General features: G+C 51.2%; 1 long non-coding RNA gene across 13 annotated transcripts in view; it reads left to right on the top strand.

Annotated features, from left to right (window-relative positions):
• The window catches only part of LOC113974683, a 79149-nt gene that overhangs the window by 17459 nt on the left and 36278 nt on the right, over positions 1 to 25412 (top strand). For all 13 annotated transcript variants that reach the window (XR_003536611.1, XR_003536613.1, XR_003536610.1 and 10 more), the window contains exons 2-3: positions 465 to 613; positions 937 to 1095. This is a non-coding gene — a long non-coding RNA (uncharacterized LOC113974683). The remainder of the gene's footprint in view (positions 1 to 464; positions 614 to 936; positions 1096 to 25412) is intronic.

A 25412-nucleotide genomic window follows, 5' to 3' on the forward strand; every position in this document is an offset into this window, starting at 1 on the left:
CTGCCCCTGCCAGCTCAGGCAGGACTGAGCATCAGCCTCAGGCAAACCACGAACATTTGTCGCTTGCAGCGAGGCAGAAAGTGTTGCCCGGAACAGCCTTTGGAAATATTTTAATTACCTTGGTTGATCCTGGCAATCAACTAACTTGAGGTAAAGATCACAAGTGGAGACAAAGTCTAAGGGGAATTTTATGCTTGGAGTCAAATTTCAGCAATGTTTTTGAAGCATTTCTAATTGGGATGGTTTAACAGCCATCGCCAAACCTCCCCGAATCCAAACAGTCGGGATGTTCGTGGAAAGCGAATCAGTCACGCAGCTCCAGCCCAGCAATGGGAGGTGGGGGAACACGGGGCCTATAAAAGAACCAGCCCAACCACCGAGGTCGTTCTGAGCAGCTTTATAGTCAGAAAACTCCTTTAATGGACTGTAAATCAAAAAATGCAATTTATTTTTTGTTTCTCCAGACTTCCCAGTGAAAGATGAGCCCGGCTGCGTTCAGACTGAGCCATCCTTGCCAGCCAAAGCAGATTCTTCATGCCTGCTTCCAAGCAGCACGAGCTTAAACAACTGGTGTCAGAGTGGGGTGTCTCTACAGTCCTGGCCACGAAGAGAGGTGATTATTCCTCCCTCATAATTCCATATCCCAGAGAGGCGTGCACCTTCCTCTGTTCTGTCGACATGTGCTGCTGGAGAGATTCATTTCAGTAATAAGGTCCTTGCAGTGAAACTCAACAAAAATGAGGGGGCAAGTTTATTAATTATATATTTTCCAGTTAATGAAAGATAATATTTAACAGAAGTAATTGCAGGCATCTGCCTTGATGGCACAATTAATTTCCAGTAATAAACGGGTTGTGTGTCCCTTTGTTGGACTGATCAGTTACAGAGACAAATCCTGCCTCGTGCTAAGCCCCTCTTATCCCTTCCCATTTGCAGGAGATGAAGCGTTCTCCTGCTTGGAGCACAGGAAAGAGGCTGGAGCTGGGCTGCCATCTCCACAACTGAAAAACTACAGTGAAATCGGAGTTCTTTGTTCGTGTTTCATTGCCTGCTTTGAGGAAAACAGTGATCAGGAGATGAGACATGAGCCTCGGGGTGAGTGCAGATCCCACCCCCCAGCTCTGCCAGCACACTCAGCTGGGCCTGGCTCTCCCCTCCTGTCTGTCCCTGCTCTGGGAGGCAGAGAAGCTTTGTTCTGCAGGACTCAGGTATTTCACCCCTCCAGCTGCTTCTCAGCATCTTCTCTTCCATCTCTGCTGAAATGCTGTGTAGGAGCACTTGTCACTCATCTCAGCTTGCACTCAAGCTGTTCCCAACACCTGGGCATGGATATACAGGAGCTGTCCCTGTGGTACTTGCCAGGCTGTCAGACCACAGGCCCCTTTGGGATCTGCCACAAAGGGTTCCCCGTGTGCCCCGAGGTCTGGAGAGTGGGAAACTGTATTCTGCACTATCCCTGGTAGTTTTTCTATGCTCCTAACACCTTTCAAACAGGTTGGTAGGTTCTACCTCACATAGGTGTCCATCCCTCATTATCTTCCTCCTATCTGAGGTACACACAGAGCCTGTGACACACAGTTGAGTGATTTTTATTCCCTCCACTTGAGGGAAGTATCTTACAACATTTTAAACTGGTCCTCTGTGATTGACTCCTGCCACCTATTTCTGAAACACAGCCAACAAGGTAAGAGAACATGTAGAAAAGTTAATAGATCCATTTAGGACAGGAAGTGAACCCAGGAGTTGGCTAAAACACTGTAAACAGCCAAACCCAGCAAGGCTGCTCAAACCAGAGCCATCCTGTGAGAGTGTGATGTTCCTTCCTGCTTCCTTTTCTATTTTGTTACAGAAACTGTTGGTGCAGTTGGTGGGTTCTCCCCATGGGGCTCACTGCAGAGGAACTGCTCTAACAGCTCTGCACACCCCCAGACAAGGTCCTTCCTATGGAAGAGGTGATGGGAGCTGCTCAAGGAGGTGTTTATCCCAAGGCATGCCCACAGGGATCAGGGTTAGGTCCAGCCTTCTTCAGTGTCTTCATTAATGAGCTGAAAGAGGGGGTAAGCAGCATGTTAATGACATGGAGGATGAAACGAAGAGGGAACAATGCCAAGGGCCAGGGGAGGTCACTGGTTGCAGCCCAGGAGTGAGCAGGGCTGGGCTGTGTCTGCCAGGGGCTCAGTCTGGCTTCACACTGGCCTGGTTTGGTGAGTAAAATGCAGAGCTGGGGCTGAGTCTGGGCAGCCAGAGCAGCGGGTTGGGTTTGTGAGGGCAGCTGTTCAGCTGAGTGTTGGCTGCTCTGCTTTAAACCCCAGGTTTTCTGCAGAGCCAACCTGTAAATATTTAAGCACACGAGTAGCGAGGCTGGGTGGGGGTTTGCAGGCACGGAGGGAGCAGAGGGTGTGTGAGCTGCATGTCTGTCTCTCTCTCGTGTCTGCACCCGTATGTGCACGTCTGCCAATACCTTCCAGAGAGATTTTCATCCAGAATGCTCTGACAGCCTTTCAGGCATCAATCACACAGCACTGCAATCCCCCTGCAAGGTCAGGGAGTGTTACCAGCCTGTGCCTCCCCGCTCCTCCGACAGCAAGAGTTTGTGCCTGAGCAAGGAGGGATGGGCAGAGGGATAGTGACTCCTGCAAGTGTGTGCATTGCCTGCAGTCAGAGCTTTCCTGATTCCCAGAGCCAGGGATGGGATCCAGGTCTCCTGAACCCCCGTTCCCTGCCTTGACCACTGGAAACACTTCCTCCCCACAGAAACCTCACCGTGAAACCACCCGCCGGAGCAGGGCTTTGTAGTCTGGCAGGGAGAGCACAGGCCCTGCTCTACCCGATCCGCAGGCGCATTTTTGGGGTTGCATGTTTACTGAAATCTTGGCTTTGCTGGTCTGGAGAGAATAAAAGTTGATTGTTCAGCAGCCAGGGCTCGGCGTCGCCCTGCCCGTACGTGTAACTGCTCTGCACAGCCACCCCAGGCCAGAGGGGATGTTTGTGGGGCCGCAGCCGCCCGTGTGAGCAGCCTTGTCTCTGCTCTGTGGTAAACACAGCTCTGGTTACCTGCTCTCACTGGAGCCTTTCTGGCTTCTCTAAGCCTTCCCTCGGCCACCTCGTGATAGCTGGATTGATTTATTTATTTAATAATAGAACTTAAAGAAGGGGTTGTTTTCCAGATCGCTCCGGCCCAGGCAGTGTCTGTCTCTGTGGAGCCAGGTCATGATGGGGTTAGTGTGGAGGGAAGCAGGGCTGCCTGGTGAGCCTCAATTGCCAATCCCACTATTCCTTCTGCCCCTCAGCCTTCTCCCTGTAGTCCCCCTCCTCCTGCACTGGCAGGAAAGTTTCCAGTGCCTTGCAGGCTGTCCAGACTTTGCCAGTTCCATTGCTCTCAGGATGTGGCAGGGATTCTATGAAAGGAAGTTCACAGTCCAAGGCTACAAACAGGACAATATGACTGTAGAGGGAAGATGGCAGAACACAAGGAGTGGGCCTTCCATTGGTTATTTATCCCATGCAGGTCCCTACAGGTGTCACAGCATGTGCTTGCTGTCTCTTACCCTCTTGTATGAGGGACAATGACATTTTCCCCATTGGGCTTAGCAGTGTTGTCTCTTTGTTCCCATGGCTGGGAAGCAACTGCACTCTTTTGGATGATGGATTAGTCAGCGTTTTAAACAAAAGTCAGAGGTCTGTGCTCTGAGGCATCTGCTGCTCCTTATCTGAAGGCAATTAACTCCTGGCTGTGGTGGGAAAGGATTCCCCTGATCCCTGCTCCACAGACAGTGCCTACAGGTCGAATGGGCCATTGTGCTGCTTTAGGAGACTTGATTTTATTCAGCTGCCTAAAATGCTGAGCTCTCTGAGCTCTGCCTGGCAGCTCTGCCTTGGGCAGAGGTCAGTCCAACCACCCCGTCTCACCGCTGCTCTCCTGGCTGGGGTTTTACAGCTGGAGAAGGAAACCCGTCGCTGTGGCTCTCTGACCGTGGCTGGGCAGGGTGTTCAGGTGCATCTTAAAGACTCCACGTTCCAAGAGGCTGGAGTCTGTCACAGCACAGCTCTGCCTCAGGGGGGTCGTTTCCCCTGAAGGAAGGTTTGGCTCTTCCCTCAGGAGTAAATCTGCATCTTCACACTCTGCCCATAAAACTGATAACAGCGAGATTGCTTTACACATCAGCAACAGAACGGAGACAGCAGAGGCAATCAGGACCCAAAATAATTATGTTTATCATCTATAATAATCACACAGAGTCTAACAGCACATTAGCACTTCCAGCAGGCAGCTTTCAGCAACACAGGAATGCAGGCAGTGTTTTGGAGGATGCACTGAGTGTTTTAAAGGACACCAGCCATGGCTGAATGTGCCCTGGGGGATTCTCTGGGCTGCCAGCACCCCCTGCTATTGCCTGTGTGGGGAACAAGGGCAGGTCCAGTGCTGAACCCGTCTCTGTAAAGTCTTACTGGATGTAGTTTCCAGAGTCAGGCTGTGGAAACAACAGCTCAGCCCCTTTCTCACTGATCCCAGGTATTTGGAAGGTGTAACCTGGAAGAGCCTGCAGCTGCTCAAACCCCTCTCCATGGAAGGGATTATTCCAAGGGAACTCTCTGATGTTTCACTTTGTGATGCTGTCTCTGCTTCTCCCTGTTTTCCTGCCAGTCCTGGAATACAGAACCCTGAACAAGGACTTTAGGGCTGAATTCCCTGCTGGCAGAACTGTCTGGGATGCTGTGCAGTCTGGGGGTGCAGGGCTAGAAATGTCCAAGAAAATCCAGTGATCTCAGTTCAGACCAGGTCCCTGCAAAACACATTTGCAAGCAGCAAACCCCAACATTCTTCACTCCATAACCCCCAGCTCGGTCCTCTCTCTCCACTATTAGGGAGAGCCAGGCTTTGCAGCAGGGGAGAGCAGGCCAGAGATGGTCTTGGCCAAAAGGAGAGCAGTCAGTCAGTGCATTTATCTGTTGGGTGGAAGGTCTCAGTAACTGTCTGCTTGGAAGGACAGATCTTAGAGCCAGATTTGTGTGTGGAATTAGTTGGAATCCCATCAAAAGCCTGTGACACTTCATCTCTTCCACAGAACATCTGAGCTGCTGCACATTTATTTATTCTGATGTTTTTGGTTATGAAGTGGCTTTCTAAACCCCTTGTTTTCCATGATGATCTCCAGATGAGGGTGTAAAATCCCTCCTTACAGGATGCCGATCCTGAGGTGTCTCAGGGTGTAAGGGAGGGATAGTTCCCATCCTCTCTGTGTCTGTCAGTGGGAACTGGTGTTTCTCCTGCAGACTCCACCCCACTGCCAAGAACTCCACTTCAGCAAGGCTCAAAGGAGCTGCTTTCAGACCTGAAAGGGTTTTTTTAGAGCCAAACATTGATGTAACTGCATTTTTACTAAAATCCAAATGCAAGCCAATCAGCCTTTCACTCCAGCCCTTCACTTTTCCTGCAGATTGCTTTTCCAGGGGCACCCTTTGGCTTATCTGCAGGACTGTGGGATGCTGACAAGACAGGAGCTGTTCTCCTGTATCTAAAGACAACCAGCTCAAGGTCTGAGCCAGACAGATCTGTGGTGTGGGTACCCCGTGCCAGAGAGCTGAGGAGGGAGCTGAGCTCCATGGAGTGCTCCAGGCCTGGCCAGAACAGCCCTGCTGTTCCCTGTGCAGCTGAGACTCCCCTGCTGTGTCAGGGATGTGCAGTCCTACAGTCAGAGGATAATGGGGGGTGAAAGGAGCCTCAGGGAGTCTTCAGAGCCAGCTTCAAAGTGAGGTCCAGTCGCTCTGGACATCATCCAGTCAGCTTTTGTGTCTCTTCAAGGGCAGGGATTGTTCTGCCTCTCTGAGCCCCTGTCCCAGATAATTGGGTTTTCCTGGAGCTGAGTGCTCAGTAGCTGAGTGTGAAGTCCTTTCCAAAATCTTTGCCCTTTTCTGTGCTGGCAGAGGTTCTGCTTGCAAAGCAGGTTTATCACTGAACACCCACCCTGTGCTCCCAGAGCTCCTCCAGCCCCTTCATGGGCTTTTCCAAGTGCAGAAAGGCTGATGCTGGTTCCCATCCCGGGGTGTACCCAGGGTGGGTTAGAAATGCACATTAGGACCAGAACATCACAGTAAATGTGCAGCAGCTCAAATGTTTTGCTGAAGAGATGAAGTGTCACAGGCTTTTGATGGGATTCCAACTAATTCCACACACAAATCCGGCTCTGAGACCTTTCCTTCCAAGCAGACTGTTACAGAGGACTTGGGGCCAGCCTAGACCACCCCTGGATGCCCTGGCCCAGCTCAACCAGTCTGGGAAGACAGTGGGACCAGTATAGCAAGGGGCTTGTGTGTCCCTCCCACAGTCCTGCAGAGGAGGGAATGGAACAGAAGAGGAAGGTGCTGACCCAGGGATGCAGCTGGGGGAGCTCCTGTGGTCGACTCTCAGCAGGAGAGCTGCAAACCCAAGCTCTGGGGTTTGGAACTGTGCCAGGAAAAAGGAGGAGGCTTGACCTGGAGAGCTCCTGCTGAAGTGTGAGACTGCTGGAGGAGAGCAGAGGAGCAGAGACGTGATCCTGACAGTGATCTGTCAAACTTGCTGCAGAGTCACAGCAAAAGGAGATTGTGAGGAAGACAAGTGAGGAGCTTTATGGATGTTTTTCCCTGCTAGAAGCATGAATAAAGAAAAGCACGGCAGTGCTTCCTTGGAAATCTGGTGGGTGGACTGGTGCTATAAGCTGATGGAAGGTGGGGGCTGATCCTTCACAGTGAATGGAAGGTGACAGATGGGGAGAGGCAAGGAAAGGCCTTCAGCACTGGTATAATTAACTTACTCCTGAGAACATCGGGATGGGCTTGTTTCCTAAGATGAGAGAGAAAAGGGGATATTTGACTGAAAGTAAGGGGATAATGGGAACTGTAGAGGTGAATTTGGTTGGCCCTCTGTTCCTGAGACACTTGAAGCAAAGACCCTGTGCCAGCTCCAAGAGCAGAGGGAGGGCATGGACTCCCTGGGCTGCATCCCCTGGGTGCCTCCTCTGAGCTTCATCCATGGCCCTGAGCTCTGGGTTTGGAGGAGGAGGTGAAGAGCCAAAGCCCCTTCACAGCAGTAATGACTTCACACCCCTGCTTTTTCCCCATGAGCCTTTTCCCTTGCACACTTAACGAGTCTGAGCTACTTCATTGTGCCTCAGTAATTGTGCTTTTAATTATGCTGTGTGTCTACGACCATCTGTTGTGCTCTTTTCAGAATCTGTTTCAGTTCTGATACCCCCTTTTGAGATGAAGGGACCACGGGTGCCCACAGTATCCAAGGTGTGGATGAATCATAGATTTTTCTGTTCTGTTTTCTGCTTTCCAAATGATTCATTCCACTTGATCTGTTTCTCGGTGGTTGCTGAGCCTTGAGCTGACATTTTCATGGAACTGACAGCTTTATGTGGAAAAATGGGGGTCTACCAGGAGGAGTGAAAGTGGTGCCTGTTGGAGAGGAAAATCCTGATCTTTTCAAGAGGAGTTTATTTAGCCAAGGAATATCACAGGACTCTGAAAAGAGAGGTTACAGTGGCTCCCAGTGTGGCTGTCACCTGGGAGAAGGGCCATTGGGAAGTCACTGAGGTTGGGAAGATGCTGTGACTTGCCAATAGATGGATAAGAGGAGCATGGCAGACCTCCTGCTTGGGCAGGGCTGCAAGGGAGAGGGGAATTGAGCCAGGAGAGGGAGCTGGAAAGGCTCCAGCTTCAATAAAGGACATGAAGAGAAGCAAAACAAGAGGGTAATGAGCCAGAGAGCTTGTTAGGAAAGGAAGGCAACTGCACATTTGGGCAGAGGATGTCCAGCAACATCTGGGAGGGGGTTACATCCAGGGGTTGCAGTGAAGTGGGGCTGCACAGAGGGAGCAGCAGCATCCCAGGCTACCTGTCCCAGTTCACTTGCATACATGAGGGAATGGCTGGAGCTGTGCCAGGGGAGGTTTAGGTTGGACATTAGGAAAAGGTTCTTCCCCCAGAGGGTGGTCAGGCACTGAACAGGCTCCCCAGGGCAGTGGTCATGGCCCCAAGGCTGCCAGAGCTCAAGGAGGGTTTGGACAACACTCTCAGGGACAGGGTGGGACGGTTGGGTGTCTGTGCAGGGCCAGGAGTTGGACTTGATAATCCCTGTGGGTCCCTTCCAGCTCAGGATATTCTGTGAGTCTCTGAAGTTAAGCTTGTGGATCAGATGGTCCTGCTCGCCCAGGCCTGGGAGCCCAAGAGGGAAGATTTGGCCTGGAGGGTGAGAGCAGGGAAGAAAATGGAGCATTTGTTGGGTGAGAGGACCAGGCTTAATATCGGTATATTTGGTGCAGGATAAATGTGGCTCAAACCGAGGGCTGGAGTCCTGCAGGAACAGTGACCACAGCTGGAGGAAGACCAGGAGGTGAAAACCTGCAAGTACCCTGTTCTAGTTTTTAGGATAAGGGAATAAAACTGTCATCTGGGGCAGCTGTTTATGTGTTTCTGGCACCTTTGGGCAGTATAAGGAGCATCTTCTCCCTCACAGGGAGACATTAAGGCTGGGTGGTTTCCTCTTTGTCCTGTCTGCCCATGCCCTGGCTCCTTTCTCCTGGTGTGCAGGGGTGTTCTGGGCTGTCCCACTGTGCTATGCCAGGCTGTGACACAGGGACACCTCGTTCTCAGCATGTGAGCTCTGTGTCTGTACTCTTTGCTCTGTTACTCCCTGGGCCCAGGAACCAGCCTGCACAGCCAGCAGGGTGTGTGTGCCCAGTGCTGGCTGTGTCTCACTGCCCTGCACGCTCTGTGCACACAGACCACGCTGCAGCTGGGGCTCTGACCTGGGTTTGTGTGTGGGGACAGGCTGGGTGTGGGCACAGTGGGTATCATATATAGTGCCAGACCCTCAGCACCCTCTTATTCAATCCCAGATCACAGAGACCATCCCTTGACCTCTGGCAGCTGTTCCTTGTCTTGTTTTCTGAGCATCTTTAAAAGGTGTTTTGGACTGCCTTGATGTGATGCCCTTTCTGCCCTTTGTCTTTCCCCTGGGCCTGACAATTTGATGCCTTGATGTCACCCATCGTCACTGCTCACGTGGGGAGCAGTGAAAAGAAACACCTGAGTTTTGGTTTGCTGTCTCTGTTCCAACATAAATCACTCACAGATCAGTTCAGGGGCTCTCTCTGTTATTCCTGCATTCAGGTTCCTTTCCAGTCTCCTCCTGTACCTGCAGGGTGAGATGCCAAGCACCAGTCACGGGGCAGGACTGTAAATGAGGTTCCTTCAAAAGCTGGTTCTGTTTAGCTCAAGGCCGTAATGGGGAAATGGTGTTTCCATTAAATCCCCTTTGTATCAGTCCCTGGAGCTGGGCTGTGGGCGAGAGGTGCCGGGATCCCAACGGGCCCCTAATTAATTACCAACCCCACTGTCTTTGTTGGCAGGGCAGGGCCTTCCTGCGCCGCCTCACGAGGGTTAATTAGGGTGGAAGCCAAGGAGAGGCTCCATTTCAGTGGCAATCCGTTAACATTCCCCCTGGCTTTATTCCTCACAGGCATGTCTTGGCATTGTGAGGGGAAGCCAAGACTGAACATATGGCTGATTGTGGACTGTGACCTTCCCAGAGCAGGGCAAAGCCAAGTGGCTGGAATTTCCTTCAAGTGCCACTCAAGAGCCTACCTGATGCCATGGAAAGCCTCTGTGACATTTCTGGGACAACAAACCCATGGCCCAAGTGCCAGCAGCTGCTGTTCCCTCATGTTCTTCCTTACTCTACACCATGGACAGCTCAGGGACTTCGGATGGTGCAGCTGGTGCTTTGTGGGATCAGTGTTTAGAGGTGGTGAACAGCAGCACAGCTCCATGGCTGCTCCCTGGTGGGGCTCTGGGAATCCAGGGGACTGCAAGATAATGGATTAGGATCCCTGAAGGCAAGGTCTGTTGGGATCTTACCTGTCATCAAACGAGGAAGCACATTTGGGGTGAGGTGTGGTAGTTCAGCAACTCTCCAGCCGTTCTGGGAGTGAAATCCACGGCTGGCTGGCCTGAGAGAGACCTTGGCTAAGCAAAATGGAAATGCTCACAGTGGCTTGCCAAGGTCTGAGTGGGAAGAACCTTCCTTGGAAGAGGATTTCCCCTCTTCTCCTGAGGAGTCCCCAGCTGCTGAATGTGCTTTGCTGCCATGGCCTCGTGTCTGGGATTTGCTTCTCTCAAGACCTTGAAACCCATTCCCCTCCCCAGCTCCTCATGGAACTTGATGCAGCCTGTCTCCAGGAATGCAGCTGTTTGCTCCTTCTCTGGAATCAGAAAAGATTTCTGCTTTCTTTCCTTCTGCTCTGCAATGACCTAATTACTTAACTTCCCATTGCAGCCTCTTCCTGCAGCACTTGCCAAAGAGTATCTCAAAGCCTCCCGGCCCCGGCGCTGCAGGAGGCGGATTATTAATCTCTCTGTGCTCAAGGTTAGAGGAGATGTTTCCTCCTCTTGTGGTCTAGCAACTCTTCCAGACAAATCTTTAGCCTTTCCATTCAACATCAACCCACAGGCAGCTGGGAGGACATTGGAGTGATGATGCTTGTTCCAAGGCAATGCAAACTCTCTACATACAGTTCCTCCAGGCTCCACTGGAATATCGCGTACTTAATTCTTGGCATAACTTGATCCATTCAGTCTTGGGATGATTGGAGGAGTGTCTGGTCTCCCTCCTTCCATGACAAAATAAGGCCCATAAATAGCCATATTCCTCTTGTGGCAAGGAGACTGGTGCACACAGTGGGTGGCAAAGGCTAATGCAGACAAAATATATCCCCTCTGGCTGTGGTTTCCCAAATATGTGATGCCCTGGAGATGTGGCAGTGCATGGAGCAGGAGGGGAATGCGAGAGGTGGTTAAACAGCCATGTCCTGCACTAGGATTTCACTCGTGTGCCTGTGCTGCATGTGGGGAACAGCTGCTCTGCTCCACAGGAATGCAGCATCCAGGGAGGAGTGTCCCAGGCACTGCCTCCCTTCTCTGGGGGGTTGTGTGAGGGCAAAGTGCTGCCTTTGGGGCCAGGACAAACAGTGGGTCTAAACCCACTAGACCCCCTTGGCCACCCAGTGACCCCACTCCAGGAGATCCTTTGGAGTGAGCAAAGCATGGGCAGATTTGCAGTGATGTCTAAGGAGAAGGAATAGGAATTGAGCAGGGGATGTTGGAAGGGTCTGGAAAGTTGCTGTTCAAGTCAAGGGAACTGGGTGTGACCAGTGCTGGAAAAGAGATCCAGGAGATGAGTGGGGCAGGAGACAGGCGAGGTGGTTTAGAGTCACCCTGGCCCTTCCTTCCTTGAGCAGCTCTGCCACTGTCACTTGTTCCCACAGCACCACCATCCCGGGAGCTGCAGGGCTGTCTCCTGCCCAGGGGCTCCTGCCCTGTGCAGTCCTTTGGCTGGGGAGCAGCACCCTGCTCCCCCATCCCACCCTGCACCTGTGGGACTGTGTGTATCCATCATCCCGGACCGCTGGTACCCGGCACGTGCCTCAGCTCCGGGGCAGCAGCTGGCAAATCCATTTGCTCAGCAGGTGTGTTCTTGCATTCGCTGGAAGAATAGGCTTTTTGGAAGAGAGGGGGAAGAGAACAAGGAAAACCTGGAGGGGGGGCAGGAGGAAATAAAGGGAAGTAGATGAGATGGAAAAGGCAGCGAATGACTGGAAGAATTAGAGATGGAGTGTGGAAAGGACTGCGTGTCCCCCGTTGCTTTGAGCACTCAGCAGATCCTGTGGTGTGTCTGCTTTATTACTGACAGAGTTCTCCCTTCTGTCGGCTTGTTTCCTAATTGCTGGTCTTGTAAACTGCTTGATTTATGGCTCTGTTCATCAGTCCTGGCCCTCGGGTATAACATGCTTTTCCTTCCAGGCTGGGAAGTGAATAACGAATTAACAGCCCGCCGTAGGTTCAATGAGGAGCTGAGCATTCAGGGATCTGTACAGGGATGCACGTGCCAAATGGAGCTGCTTTCATTTGGACTTCTCATTCACAGAGGGGATTCAGTGAGTGCTCCCCCAGGGCAGCAGCGGCGTTGTGGCTGCTGGAGCCTTTGAAGTGTCCCACGAGAGGAGCCACCAAGGAATGGTTTCGCTGTTGGTTTGCACAGAGAGCTCAATCTGCTCCCTCGCAGGGGCTGCCATTGTGTGCCACATGTTTGTCTCGGACAAGCTGCCTTTCAGAACAGCCCAGGGATGAGGATGAAGATGAAGTCAGAGAACAAAGGGCCCTGCTGAGCCGGAGATGTGTCCCCAGTGTTCAGGCAGCCATCGGCCTGGCTGTCACCCCTGGGAAGGGGTTTGTCCTAAACCCTGGAGAAGGGTCCCTACAGCTTCAATCTTCACTGAGTGACCCGAGTACCTCTGCTCCCACAGCCCTTGATGGCAGCCCAGTGCCTTCCATGCAGCTCTGATCCTCGTGGCTACATGGTTTATGGAGCATCCAGGCCTTGGAATGATTATGTTTGTCCAGCCCAGAAGGCTGTGAGGATGGGAGCTCCCTTGAGTGGTCACAGCCCCAAGCCTGTCTGAGTTCAAGAAGTGTTTGGACAATGCTGTCAGGCACATGGTGGGATTGTTGGAGGTCCTGCACAGGGCCAGGAGCTGATGATCCTGATGGGTCCTTTCCAACTCAACACGTTCTGTGATTCTGTGATTCTGTGATTCTGTGATACTGTGATTCTGTGTGGCTGTTCTTGACCAGTTCACGGAGCTGTGGTCAGGAAGTCATGTCATGTCCATCCAGCAGCTCTGCACCATCAGACACGCTGTGGCAAACACTTCATGAGAAAGAAGATGCCTCTACAACACCACCTTTGTGAAGGAAGAAAAGTCTTAAAAAGAACTGTAGCATAGGAGCTGTTCTGTGAGTGCAGTGCTCTGCAAGCATGAGCTCAGGCCTGCAGGTCTCCAGAAGATAAAGTTTAAGCTGACAAGTCCCCTCAGGACTTACAGCTCTGCCATCCTGCTCTTGGACAGCCCCTCAGGATGCTGTTCTGTCTCTGAGCTGCCTCATGGCTGTGGCAGGTGATTCTGATCTACCTAAAAGGGGGAGCTCAGGAAAACAGCTTTGTGCCCTCTGCACAATCCTATAGGATTCAACTCAGCATCATGAGGCTGTGAGGGAAGGAGAGAGCCTGGAAAGTCAGGTGGAGCATTAATGTAAGGCCTGCAGCACCCCAGGGGCTGTAACACAGTTGGAGGGAGCTTTAGCACACCTGCTTAGTCCTGATCCAGTCCTCATTTGTCTGCAGGAGCTCAGCTGGATGGAGTGTTTTCTTCCAAGAATCCTACAGCAGTGAGAGCTGCTGGTGTCTTTTTTTTCCTCTTAGGGCACCAAAACAGAAGTAAACCAAAGAGTACAGCATTTCTGTCCTCGTGGCTTTAGCAGCACACCTTGATTAGATCGTCCTGTGTGCTCCTGCTCCTGCTCCTGCTCCTCCTTCCCTTGCTGGGTCTGCAGGTGCAGACACCTGTGTCACTGAGGAGCAGGGAGCACCTTGGAGCACCATGAGCTGGAAGCATCTTCCCAGCCCCAGCCTGTCCCTGGCTGTGCTGTCCCAAGCAGCCTGAATGCCTCCAGCTCTCGTATCGTTGTGTTCAACTTCTCCCAAGGCTCAAGAACTGCCCAGCCTTTGGGGTGAGCTGGGCCCCCATGTTCATATGCCATATCCATGGGATCTCAGATGTGACCTCTGTTTTTATTCAAAATCCATGAGTTCTCACCCCCACTGCCTCCTTCCAACAAACCTGGCAGGCTGGGGCAGGACACTGGATCTTGGGGTGCAGAGCAGGATGGGAAGACTGCAGCATTCCTCATGGGACATGAGCACCCACGGACCAGTCATTTGGTTCCTCGTGCCACGTGCCACATAGTCCAGGATCCAGGAGCATGCAGATAGGAGATCAAAAGAGCCTCTTGCTTGCATTTCACACATCCTATCACCGAGAATATTAAACCACTAATCACTAAACTAGTTTGAATATGTACTCAAAGTCCAGGTGTTATCACTTTCTGATAAGAGAGCTTGAACTGCTCTTGGTTCAGTGTGATGTGCTGCAGAATCTGTGCCACATTTCCTAAACTGCAGGGCAGGCAGGATGGCTCAGGAACAATCAAGGCAGGAGGTTCAAGGTCCTGGCTGATCAGCCACCTGCGGCTGTGAGCCAGCAGCTGAGATCAGAGGAGGAATAGTCCAGGATCCATGTTCAGGGTGGGCAGAGGATGTGCCTGCCCCCTTCCCCTCCCTCCATGCAGAGGTTGGAGGGGTTTCTAAGCTTGGGTCCAAATCACCTCCTCTCTGGGTGCTGCTGTAGGTGACACCACAGCACAGGCAGCCTCTCCTCCGACCTGTTCCTACTGCTCACACTGCTCAAGGGGCTGGAAATGGGATCAGAGGGAGATGCTTCTCTTTAAACTCGATATTCACGTGGCAAGATCCTCTCTGTCCCCTCTGACCTGTGCCTGCCTGGCTGCCAGTGTGGATCTAAGTGCTGCAGTGTTTAATCACCTTCCAGGCGATTGAGCAGGAGCCATTCCCAAGCCGTGAGCAGGAATTATCTCGGGCTGGTTGGAGCAGTGTGAGCAGTAACGACTCCATCAGCCTGCGGAGTTCCGTTGCCTGGATGCAGCTCACAAAAAAGGCTGCTGGTAGGAAGGGGATATCTCACAGCTGAAGGTGTGATGGATGAGCGTCTGTTCCATCTTTAGAATGTTATTTTTTTTAAGTTACTGTATTTCAGCGAAAGGTTACGGCCCCTCTGCTGTCAGGGCTCTTCCTGCAGCTCGGGTAAGTGGCTCTGCTCGTGTGTGTGTTCTGTGCAGAGCAGAGTCAAGCAGGGCTGTGTGAGGGCCCTGCTGACACTCAGCCCTTGTCAGGGCTCCAAGGGCCTGCCCTGCACTCATGGTGCTGCCCCGGGGCACTGCCAGCTCAGCAGGAACCTCTGCCCATCCACTCCACTGCAGCTGCCTTGAAAGGATGGAGCTGGGGAGGTTTTTGGGGGTGAGCCCCTGGGTTTGTGCGTGAAGCTGAGGAACAGTGTGGATTTTTTGGTCAGAGATCACAACCAGGACTGTGCCCTGGACAGAAGGAGATTCTGGACCTTGTACCAGTTTGGCAAGGAGGCTCTTCCTGGCTCAGTGCTGTAAGAAGTGGCTGGTGTCAGAGCTGTGGGGCTGATCTGACCAAGCCTATGTCCTCCTAGCACAGAGAGCAGGCTGCACACAGCATTTTGGTGGTTATCACCCACCAAAGACCTGGGCCAGAAGCTCTTCCCCACTTCTGAGGTTCATGGTGACTGAATTCAGCTTTGAAGGGCTCCTGAGGTGAGGGAATAAGGATGGTCACAGCCTTCCTCATCAAGCTGCAGTCTCTGGAGGCTCTATGGGTCCAGGATCCCCGGCTGCCCTAAAGAGCACAAAGGGAATGCTTCTAAAAATGGCCTCAGCTAAGGGATGTTTGACGTAGGTCTGGGTTGGGAGTGCTCATGAGAAGCAAGCTGGGCTGTGGTCTTCTAAAACCTGTGGGTACTGAGGATGTGAAATGTGGGACACCAGCAGTACACCTGCTAATTCCTCATGTACCCAAATCCATCCATCCTCAGGGACCAGGAGGCAGAAGGGAAGTGTTTACGCACGTGTAGAGTATGGGAAAGGACAGCTCCTCGTGGCTGAGCCGGATTAGGGAGCGGTGAGAGGGGTGCCCTGGCTGGCAGATGGCACAAGGGTGGTCTCAGGGAGGGGGCTGTGGCAGAGCTGCTCTTCCCTTGGCAACACTTGGAGCCTACATCCCTCCTCCCTACCCACAGGACTGCTTGCAAGCTAGAGGGAGAATCTGGTGGCAGGCCCCACAAACATTTGGGTGCTTTCCAGATCTCTCCCACTCCTGCAGCAGCTCTCAACTTGAAGCCAAGGACACGGATTAACTCTCAGTCTGCCTCTCTCTCCCCCACGCAGCACATCAGCTGTGCTCCGGCTCCGCACCCGACGGGGATGTGCTTTCCCTGAGCAGGACAAGCAGGTTCCTGCCAGCTGACAGGAGACTTCCCTGGCCTTTTTGGTGAGAGAAATATTCACCCATGTTGAATTCCCTTGAGCCAGGTGGGGCATGCTGCCCTGCTGAGCTTGCTCTGGGCATCGTGTCTCCGGGTCCTTGGAGAGAGTCATGCAGTCATGGACTCGTTCAGGTTGGAAAAGACCTTCAAACTCATCAGGTCTAACTTCTTCTTTGCATGGAGATCCCATCACCCCCACTGCTGGGCAGGGCCCTCAGAGAGAGCTGGTCACCTTCAGAGTGGTAAGGTGTGACTGACCCCCAGCTCAGGCAGCCCAGGCTACTCCTTTTAGGTCCAAGACCTGGTCCCTAAAGCCAAGCAACCCAACTCTGGTTCTGTTTCCTGCGTGGAAGCAAAGGCAAAGTTGTAGCCCAAGCTCCTGGGCTGGCAAGAGCTGTGCTGCCTGCAGGGCTGGCTGGGGCCCTATCACCTCCTCTTCCTGACCAGCCTGGGCTGCACAGAGACACAGGGCAGGGGGTGATCTGGGATGATCCCTCTCTCTGGTGACCACCAGCAGGTCCCCAGCAAGGCAGAGCCCCACCTGCTGCAGGTGGAGACAATCCCCTTCTCCACTGGCATCGCTGCTGGGGGATGTAAAGTCCTGGCAAGGCATGAGCAGGGAAAGGGAGGCCACTTTTCTCTCTGGTTGCTTTGTTTGTTGTTTAGGTGTGGGGTGGAAGAAAGACTTAGCTGGCTACATTAAGGAAGCTATTGTTTAGTTGAGGGCTTATTTGTTCTTTGGGATGAGGATTGTGTTTGCCTTCCTGGGGGGATATTGTGCAGTGTCAGGTCATTTCAATTAGCTGCTGTTTCTTTACCTTGGCTTCGTTTTCCAGAGAAGTTTCTGAGAGAAGAGTTTTAAGAAGAGAGGGAGAGGAAATAAAAACCACAAAACAAAGCTCAGATATGGGTCTGGGATTTGGGATCTGTGTTTCCAGCTTGTCCCTGATATGCACCCACTTAGCAAGAACAGCTTTTACTGTAGAGGCAGAGGATGTGCCTCGTTGCTTTACCTCTCTCCCTGGCCTCTCCATCCACTTTAGGGATGAATGAGGGAAGCCTCTGTGTGTCTGTGGTGGGATTCATGGCCATATGGAGATGAGCTGGATGTACAATAGCCCATCTCCCAGGAGAAGAGGCCTGGACCAGCAGCCGTTTGCCCAGATGTCTGGGAGGGCTGTGTCTCTCCCTCTTTTATGAGAGCACCTGATCATTTTCTTTCAGTCCTTCTGCTCTGGAGGTCGAGTGGGATGAGCTGCAGGACGGGCTGAGCAGGGGGATGTGTCATGTCACTGGCTGTATTTAGGCACCTGTTTATCTGACTTCAGTGAGAATGAGACATTAAACAGGAGTCCGTTCCAGGACAGATCATTCCCTCCACTCCCTTAGTATCTATCCTCTTTCCTATCCATTTTCCTCTCTCACAGCCTAGTGGGGAGAGCAGGGGGAGTGTTCCCCTCTCTCTTGTCCCTCCCGTGTCTCCAGGTTGCAGCTGCTCGAGGTTTGGGGCGGCGCTGGGGGCCCTTTCAGCCCCGGCTCTGTCCCCCTCTTCCCCCGAGCTGAGGGTGACAACAGCCGGGGAGCAGGGACAGGCAGCTGGGGCTGGCAGCTTACAGGTCAGGGCAGGGCTTGCTTTTGTGCAGGCCATAAGGAAGGGAGCCCTCCTGGTACAAAGAGAGTTAAAAACGTCTCCATCAAAGCGCTCGGGGCGGCGCAGAGCTCCCAGCCCACATTTCCCGGCTGGCGGCCCAGCCGGCTGCCCTGGAGGAGCTGGGTGCCTTCTGTCCCCTCCATTCTCTCCGAGGGCACCTCCCGCTGCTCGGGCTGAGTGAGCCGGGGGTCACTCCCACTTCAAGCCTTGTTTTTCCCTTCCCGTTCCAGCTCCTTAAACAACAGAGGTGTTGAGGGGATTTATACCTCTGCCTGGTAACAAGACAGATCAGCGAGACGCTGTCACGGTTTTGTGAGGGCTCCATAGATTTTTATTGCTTTCCAGTCCTTGGGTTCCCAACCTTCCTTTGGCTTGTAAATTGCCCACAAAATGCAGACACAGCTCCTATTCTGTGAGTCCCTTTGATGATTTTATTTATATCTCTGGCTTTGTCTTGTCTTTTATTACAGGGAGACTGCAATTAATTATTATCCCATCAGCTTCTATTTAGCCTGACAGTACAATGCAGCGCACGGTGTCCAACCTTGCCCTGCCCCTGTGTGCATGAGCAGGACACTATTCTGGGGAGGAACAAAGGCCCTGGCAGCTTCAGAAAGGGACGTGCTGCTAAAGGGCAGCTCGAGACACTTCAATAGCACCAGCAGGGCAGTTATGATAGAGCTAAAGTGACCAGACATCCCAATTTAGTTGTGATGCTCTCGATTTTATCTTCTCATCCGAAGCTTATTTTCAGCTGTCGCTCTTCGAGCGTGTTTGAGCAGAGACAGGGCTCCTGTGTCTTTTTTTTTCCACATCTCTGATTGACCAGATCTTTTAATTTCTTACCCTTTTCTTTTGTTCACAAAATAGAAATTGCACCTGAAGATCTGTAAAACAGCCCCTGCCTGTGCAGCGTGGGCAGAGCCTCAGTGAGGAGGCAGGAGGTGCACACACTGAGAGAGAAGCATCCGTCCAGAGCTATCATAGATCTTGGGAACGCTTGCCTGGGGAGCAGATGGAAGGATCTGGGAGTGTTTGGGCCAGTTAGAGGATACCTGGTCAAGCTCTGGCAAAGAGGGAGGGATGGGTCTGTAGTGGGAGGACAAGACTTGCCTTAAAGTACAGCAAGGGATGTTCAATGTATGTGCTGGGAAAGTGGTAACAATAGTAATGGTGTGAGCAGATTTTCTGGGCTGGAGAGGGGAGAGGGTCTAGGACTGGAGCTTCTTAGGAGCAGTTTTGGGTGCATTTCTGGCTTGTTCTGTGTGTATGTGTCAGAAAGAGGTGCTTCCAGGCACAACTCTGAAATAATAATGACTGAAGACCTCAAGAACAAACGTCTGTTAGACAGGGAAAAATCTGATGGTAATTTCAGGGCTCATTTCCTATCCAGTCTTTGGTTCTGTGCAGGGAATATCAGTTTTCTCTGCTGGCCATCCTGTCACTAGAACACCAGCGAAGCTGTTTTCACTCTTCCCTTTTATCTTCCCATCTTGAAGAAGGTTTGTTTGCCCTACATGGATGGCACGGCGCTGATGCCGAGCTGTGCTGGTGATGAGATAAAGGTGTTTTGACAAGATCCAGGTGAGTGGAAGCTGCTGTTAAAGCAAATGTTTGTTCCCTTCACTCCTCCTTTTTTCTCTGGTTGTTTGATTTGTTCATTTACACCTGATCTTGGCAGCCTTTGGCAGTGCAGCTCTCGGTCTGACCTCCCCACACTGGCTGATGACAACTGAGTGGAGCCTCCAGCCCAGTGTCCTTATGAAAATTCCACGTCGTTCTTCTGCACCAGCTCCTCTCCTGAGCAGAGTCCACTCAGAGGAAGCTGGAAAACTGGGCTACCATGCCCTAAATTCAGAGATGTTTCTCACTCCTGCCCTCCACAAATGACAAGTGCTCACTAGCCCACCTGGCTACCAGCTATTGCCTGGTTGGAGTTTTTCATCCAAGGGAATGTAGCTGTGGGGCTCCGTGGGAAAGGAAGGGCAGGTCTGGGCAGGGAGGCTCTGCTGCTGCTATGGCCAGAGTGGGAGAGCTGGGAATGGCAGGGCTGAGGTGCTGAGCTGGCTGGTAGGAAACTGGCTCCAGTTTGGGACTGTCTCGGTTCACCCCAGGTAATGAACCCTTCTGAGGGAGCAGATTGGTGCAGTCCTGCTCAGGTGTGCTCACCTGCTCCCCAGGGAGCTGGGAGGGCCTTCATCCCTGTCTTTTCGGAGAGCTGAGTTCGGCTCTGCGTTGCTTCAGTTCCTCCCCATCTTAGAAAATGAAGCCAAAGGCAAGAGCAGCAACTCCGTGTCTGATTCCAGGTCTCCCAGTTGAATTCCTCGATTAGGTGGGTGAGTGAGCTCTTCTTCCACCTCCACCCCAGCTGCATTTCTGCATCTGTGATTGCTGTGATTAAATGCAACTAAATTCTGCCAGCTCTGAAGCGTGAACTAGGAGGGGTGGTCTTTATATCAGACATGTAATTACCTGTCTACAAAATTATGAACGTGCACAAGGGAAAAAAGAGGAAAAAGCAAGATCTCTGTCAAACAGGAGAAAGGCTGTCATTTTCCCTGTTATTTTTTAGGTTGTTTTCCTCCATTCACAGCAATTCTTAACCAGCTGGGCACCTGCTGCAGAGATCAGGCTGCCTGATAAGCCACCTGGTCACTACTGACCCTGGAATCTAGGTAAGGACTTTATGTTTGAAAAGCCTGGAAAAAATCTCAAATCTGCAACATCTTAGCGGCAGGAAAAATCTATTTTCCTGCATAAGAACAACATCTTTTTATGGTGGCTGAGCACTGAGTGGCAAGCAGAATGGCAGTTTTTGTTAAATGCAAGTTACTTCAATAATTCATTTTTCTTACTAATCACACAGCACGTGGTTGGCTCCATGTAATTAAAGGAGAAGGGTTCCTGCAGCACTGTCAGGACGTTGATGGTGCTGATCGAGAAGAGACTCTGATTTCCTGGTAGGGTACAGATTATGTGCTAATTAAGGGGTTGACATGGAGTGCTATGTGTGTCCTGTGCTTGGAGACAGTATCTCCTCGTTTCCTAGTGGTCCTTGGATTTGACCAAGGTCCCAAGTTATCAAAGCCTCTGATAATTTTAAATATGTGCTAAAGGCTTTTGAAGTCAATGGTGCTCAGGTTCGTGCTGCAGCCTCAGTTACACACTGAATTTTGCAGGATCGAGGCTGCTGGCTGGTCAGGGATGGATCCTCACTGGAACCTGTTCTTCCTCAAGCCCTGGATCCAACACAGCAGGCTTGAAATGCCTCGGTGCCTGTCACTGTTAACTTTATTTCCTTTTAAACACTGAAGAGCTTGAAAAGTTTTTTTTTCCCCTGAGAAATTAAATGACAGTATATGTAGGAGGAAAAAATATCATCTCTGGCTATATTATTTTACTGTGCCAAGCAGTGGGGAGGCCTGACAGAGGATTACACAGTGGAAAAGGCTTGGTTTTCTGTGCATGCTTTAATGACTGGACCTTTGTTCTACCTCTTAACTGTGATCATTTAATAATTCCTTGACTCCCTTTGCCCTCAGCATGATGTTGCCTGTAGCTTCATTGCCTTGAAGGACACAGTTGAAATTAAAACTGTAATGGAATGATTCAGTTGGTAACACAGGTTACCCAAAAGCTGCCTGTGGAGTGGCCTTTGTGAGCATCTTCAATACCAGAATGCTTCCCTAGACAAAAATTAACTTACAGGTGTTATGTGGTAAATTCCCAAGGCATGGAACTGTGGAATGGTTTGGGCTGGAAGGGACCTTAAAGCTCATCCTCTTCCACCCCCTGGGCAGGGACACCTTCCACTATCCCAGGTTGCTCCAAGCCCCATCCAATCTGGCCTTGGACGCTTCCAGGGATGGGGCAGCCACAGCTTCTCTGGGCAACCTGTGCCAGGGCCTCACCACCCTCACAGGGAAGGATTCTTTCCCAATATCCCATCTAACCCTGCCCTCTGGCAGCTTAAAATCAACCCCCTTGGCCTGCATAAAAAGTCTCCCTCCTCTCCCATCTTTAAATCCTGCATGAAAAATCTCAATTGAATGTTTAGCCAAGAGCAAAATGAAAGAAAATTCTCTGGTTTAACTAAAAGAGTTGGAAGCAGATTTAGACACCTTTGCACAGTAAACCCTGAGTTGCTCTGGGTACAAGAGCTGCTCTGTTCTCTGAAGAGTTCAAGTTTAAACATCCAAGTCAGACTGGAGGTGGGAGGTGGAGCCAGCTCTGGGGGAAGGTGACATGCCTAAAGGTGGCACAAGAGGACAGTAGCAGAGCTGGAATTCCACCCCAGGCCCCCAGTTTTGCACCTCTGCACTGTGCCAGCAGCATTCCTGGCTGCTCCTGGAGGGTTGGCAGCTACATTCAGCTGTGGGCAAACCCTGTGTGGAAGGACATTATTACCTACAAGTCACCATGGTGTGTAAAGAAACTGTGAGAAACAATTCTGTGTACCCTGAATAGCTGGGGAGGCCTCCTGAGCTTCCCTGCAGCCTGGGAGGAGAGGTCCCTGGGGGAGGAGGTGGCTGACGGGGCAGAGTGGTCAAGAAGAAGAAGAGAAAGCATGTTTTGACTGAATATACCAGGGGACTTTAGTTCTCTGGGCTCAGCCCAGTTCTTGCAAGGAAATCGTTCCCAACTAAATCCCCAATCCAGCAAACTCCCCCAAACCCCTCCTTCATTGGAGAAAGATCTCCCAAAATCACAGAATTGTTTAGGTTAGAAAAGCCCTCTGAAATCATCGAATCCAACCATTCCCCAGCCCTGCCAAGGCCACACTGACCATGTCCCCAAGTGCCACATCCACACGGCTTTTAAATCCCTCTAGAAATGGGGACTCCACCCCTGCCCTGAGCAGCCTGTTCCAAAGCTTGAAAAGCCTTTCCACGAAGAAATCTTCCCCAGTATCCAACCTAAACCTCCCCTGGCACAACTTGAGGCTGTTTCCTCTCGTCCTGTCCCTCCTTCCCTGGGAGCAGAGCCCGACACACCCCCCCTGGCTCCACCCTCCTGTCAGGGAGTTGGAGAGAGAAAGAAGGTCCCCCTGAGCCTCCTTTTCTCCTGGCATCTCTCAACATGACTGGCATGACCTTCTTCTTTTGGGGACGATAGTTTGGCCATGCAAGTGTTTTTTTAGATGTAGAAGGTGATGGTGGTGTCTGTGGTTGGAAGCTCCAAAGCAGACTTCCCTGTCCCTGCTCCTCTCTCTCTTCCCAAGGTGCTTCGTCAGGGTCCAGAGAAAATCAGATCAGATGAAATCCTATTTTGAGTGTCTCGTGCCAGGTTTAATTCCTTGCTCTGTGTCTCTCTCTGGAAGGAGTCAAGTGTCCTTGACTGTACCTGCCCCCTCTGGAGAGATAATTCTTTTGTTTCTCCACTTGTTCCTGTACCCTCTGTCTCTCCTTTAGTCTGGCCCATTCCCTAAATGACCCAAAAATGCCCATGCTCCCTCACAACAGAAATAATAACAGGAGGCAAAGATTCCAGATGAATGTTATCCCTCTGAAATCTTCATTTACAGTTAGTTTGCAGCAGAATTTTTTTAGGAAGAATAAATTTCCTGTAATGGGAGTGAGTCAGCATGGATATATTGCAGGTAAATCATGTCAGACTAATTTGATCACTTATGCTAATGAAATAACTATCGGGCTGGATGGTATAAATCTATCTGGTTGCCCACAAGGCTTTAAGAAAATTTTGCCTGATGGATTATGGTCCAAACTCCCTCAGTGTAGGTTAAAATAATCTATTATTGAAAAGGGTAAAATACTGGGAGGAAGGCAGAGCCATGGCTTGAAGCTAAGGGTGAGTGTCACTGAGGAGGTGACCAGGGAGCAGATCCTCTGCTGGGGCTCTGGAGTATTTTTATTAAAGATTTACACAGCGCCGCAGCATTTGGATCATTAAATTTGCAGATGATACAGAGCTAAAGGGATCAGGCAAGACTTACTGGCCTTTCTTTGCAGGGAAATTACTTTTTGGCAGTAAAATCTTGCTAAATTATGTAGGGAGACTCAAACCATGATGTTGACTGGACCCAGATGCTCCGTGGCAGTTGCAGAACTGGAGGTGCAAAGTGGGGTCTTTGCAGTGGAGATGGGGAGGTTTGTGCTGGAGGGTGTGGAGGGGGGGAGGAATCACCAGCAGGAGGACACAGTGAAGGTTTTCCTTAATTTTTTACATTTTTTTAGAGTCCTTAAGAAGCTCTCACCCTAAGCATTTGCCCAGCAGTGTTTGATAAGTGCGAGCAGCTTTCAGAGTGATGTGCTGACTGTGCTGCTGCAGTGACAGTGGTACCTCCACTGCTCTTCCAGCCACCCTGGGAAACAACGTGCAGGCTTTGGAAGATGTTCTATAAGTAGCAGCTGATTTGTCACATGAGACTCTGAGCAGGGGAAGAGTGAAAATAACAGGAGAGTGATTTTTCCTCTATTTTGGTCTCTGATTTAAATAAGCTCCTGAGGCAGGATTCGTTTCTGGGAGAAGAGTGAAGCTTTTGAATTGAGATTTCTGCCATGGGAGTGAACACCTGTATTTCAGAGCCAGTGTAGGTGTTTAAACCTGGCCAGTTACACTCACAGCAGACCCAGATACTCCCAATTTCTTCAGCATTGCGACACTGAAGTGCAAACCTTCAGACAGTGGTTATCATTAACAGAAGGGCAAAAATATTAAAATGTAACCCAGAAAATAAATCTGTTCAATAAATCAAAGGTAGAAGCAAAGATGAAATCTGAAATCCCTGTGTAGTGGGTATAACTCATTCCTACTGCCAGTTCAAAATCAACCATCACAGGGGAATTTAATGGTACCACTGTTTAGTGAAATTAGACTTGACACTGGCCAGGGACCTGTTATTGTGGTTGGTGAGGGTTTGCAATTGTTTGACACTCATTAGAAATCCCAGTAACCTGTTTAAGGGCAGGCAAATTCAGATTCCCTCTCTCCTTCCACAGTTACTCATCACACCACAGCCCTGTGCTAATTGGAAAATGACTGGGGGAGGAGCAGGTCTGGGCCAGGCTGTCCCTGGAGCAGGGAACGCGCTGGGGCTGATCCCGCTCAGCGTCTGGTCCTACACAACAGCCCAGGAAAAACCTGCAGGAAATGAACACCACCATGGCTTATCAGAGCCAAAAGAATTATTCATCTTTAACGATCCCGGTAATTTCTTTATGGGAATTCAACTCTGTTTCCTTCAGGGCCTCCAGCAGAACTCACAGTTCCCTACCTGAACCTCAGTCCTGGCTTTTGGTTGATTCAGAGCCTGCCAGTGAGTTAGAGAAGCTTTGCTGGTCCAAGCCACACTTCCAGGGAGTGGACCTCTGAAAGCTCCCAGGCGAGAGGGTAATCATGGAATCCCAGAATATTTTGGGTTGGAGGGACCTCAAAGACTGTCTTGTTCCACCCCCTTCCATGGGCAGGGGCACCTTCCACAATCCCAAGTTGCTCCAAGCCCTGTCCAACCTGGCCTTGGACACTTCCAAGGGATGGGGAAGCCACAGCTTCTCTCGGCAACTGTGGGTAAGCTGTGAGCTCCAAGCCTACAACCTTCCACCTCCGGCTAGAGGGAATCTTGTTTAGCTAAACCAGAATTGAGTGGAATGGGGGAAAATTTAGCTAATTGGGCTGTGCAAGCTGTCTGGGAAACACCATGAGGTCCTGCAGGGAGACAGGCAGGTGCAGAGAGGCTTCCTAGAGCTCACACCTGCACGAGGAAGCAGTGAGGTGTG

This window comes from Neopelma chrysocephalum, unplaced genomic scaffold (genome assembly GCF_003984885.1).
Source record: "Neopelma chrysocephalum unplaced genomic scaffold, ASM398488v2 Primary Assembly neopelma1_124, whole genome shotgun sequence".
NCBI classification, from domain to species: domain Eukaryota; kingdom Metazoa; phylum Chordata; class Aves; order Passeriformes; family Pipridae; genus Neopelma; species Neopelma chrysocephalum.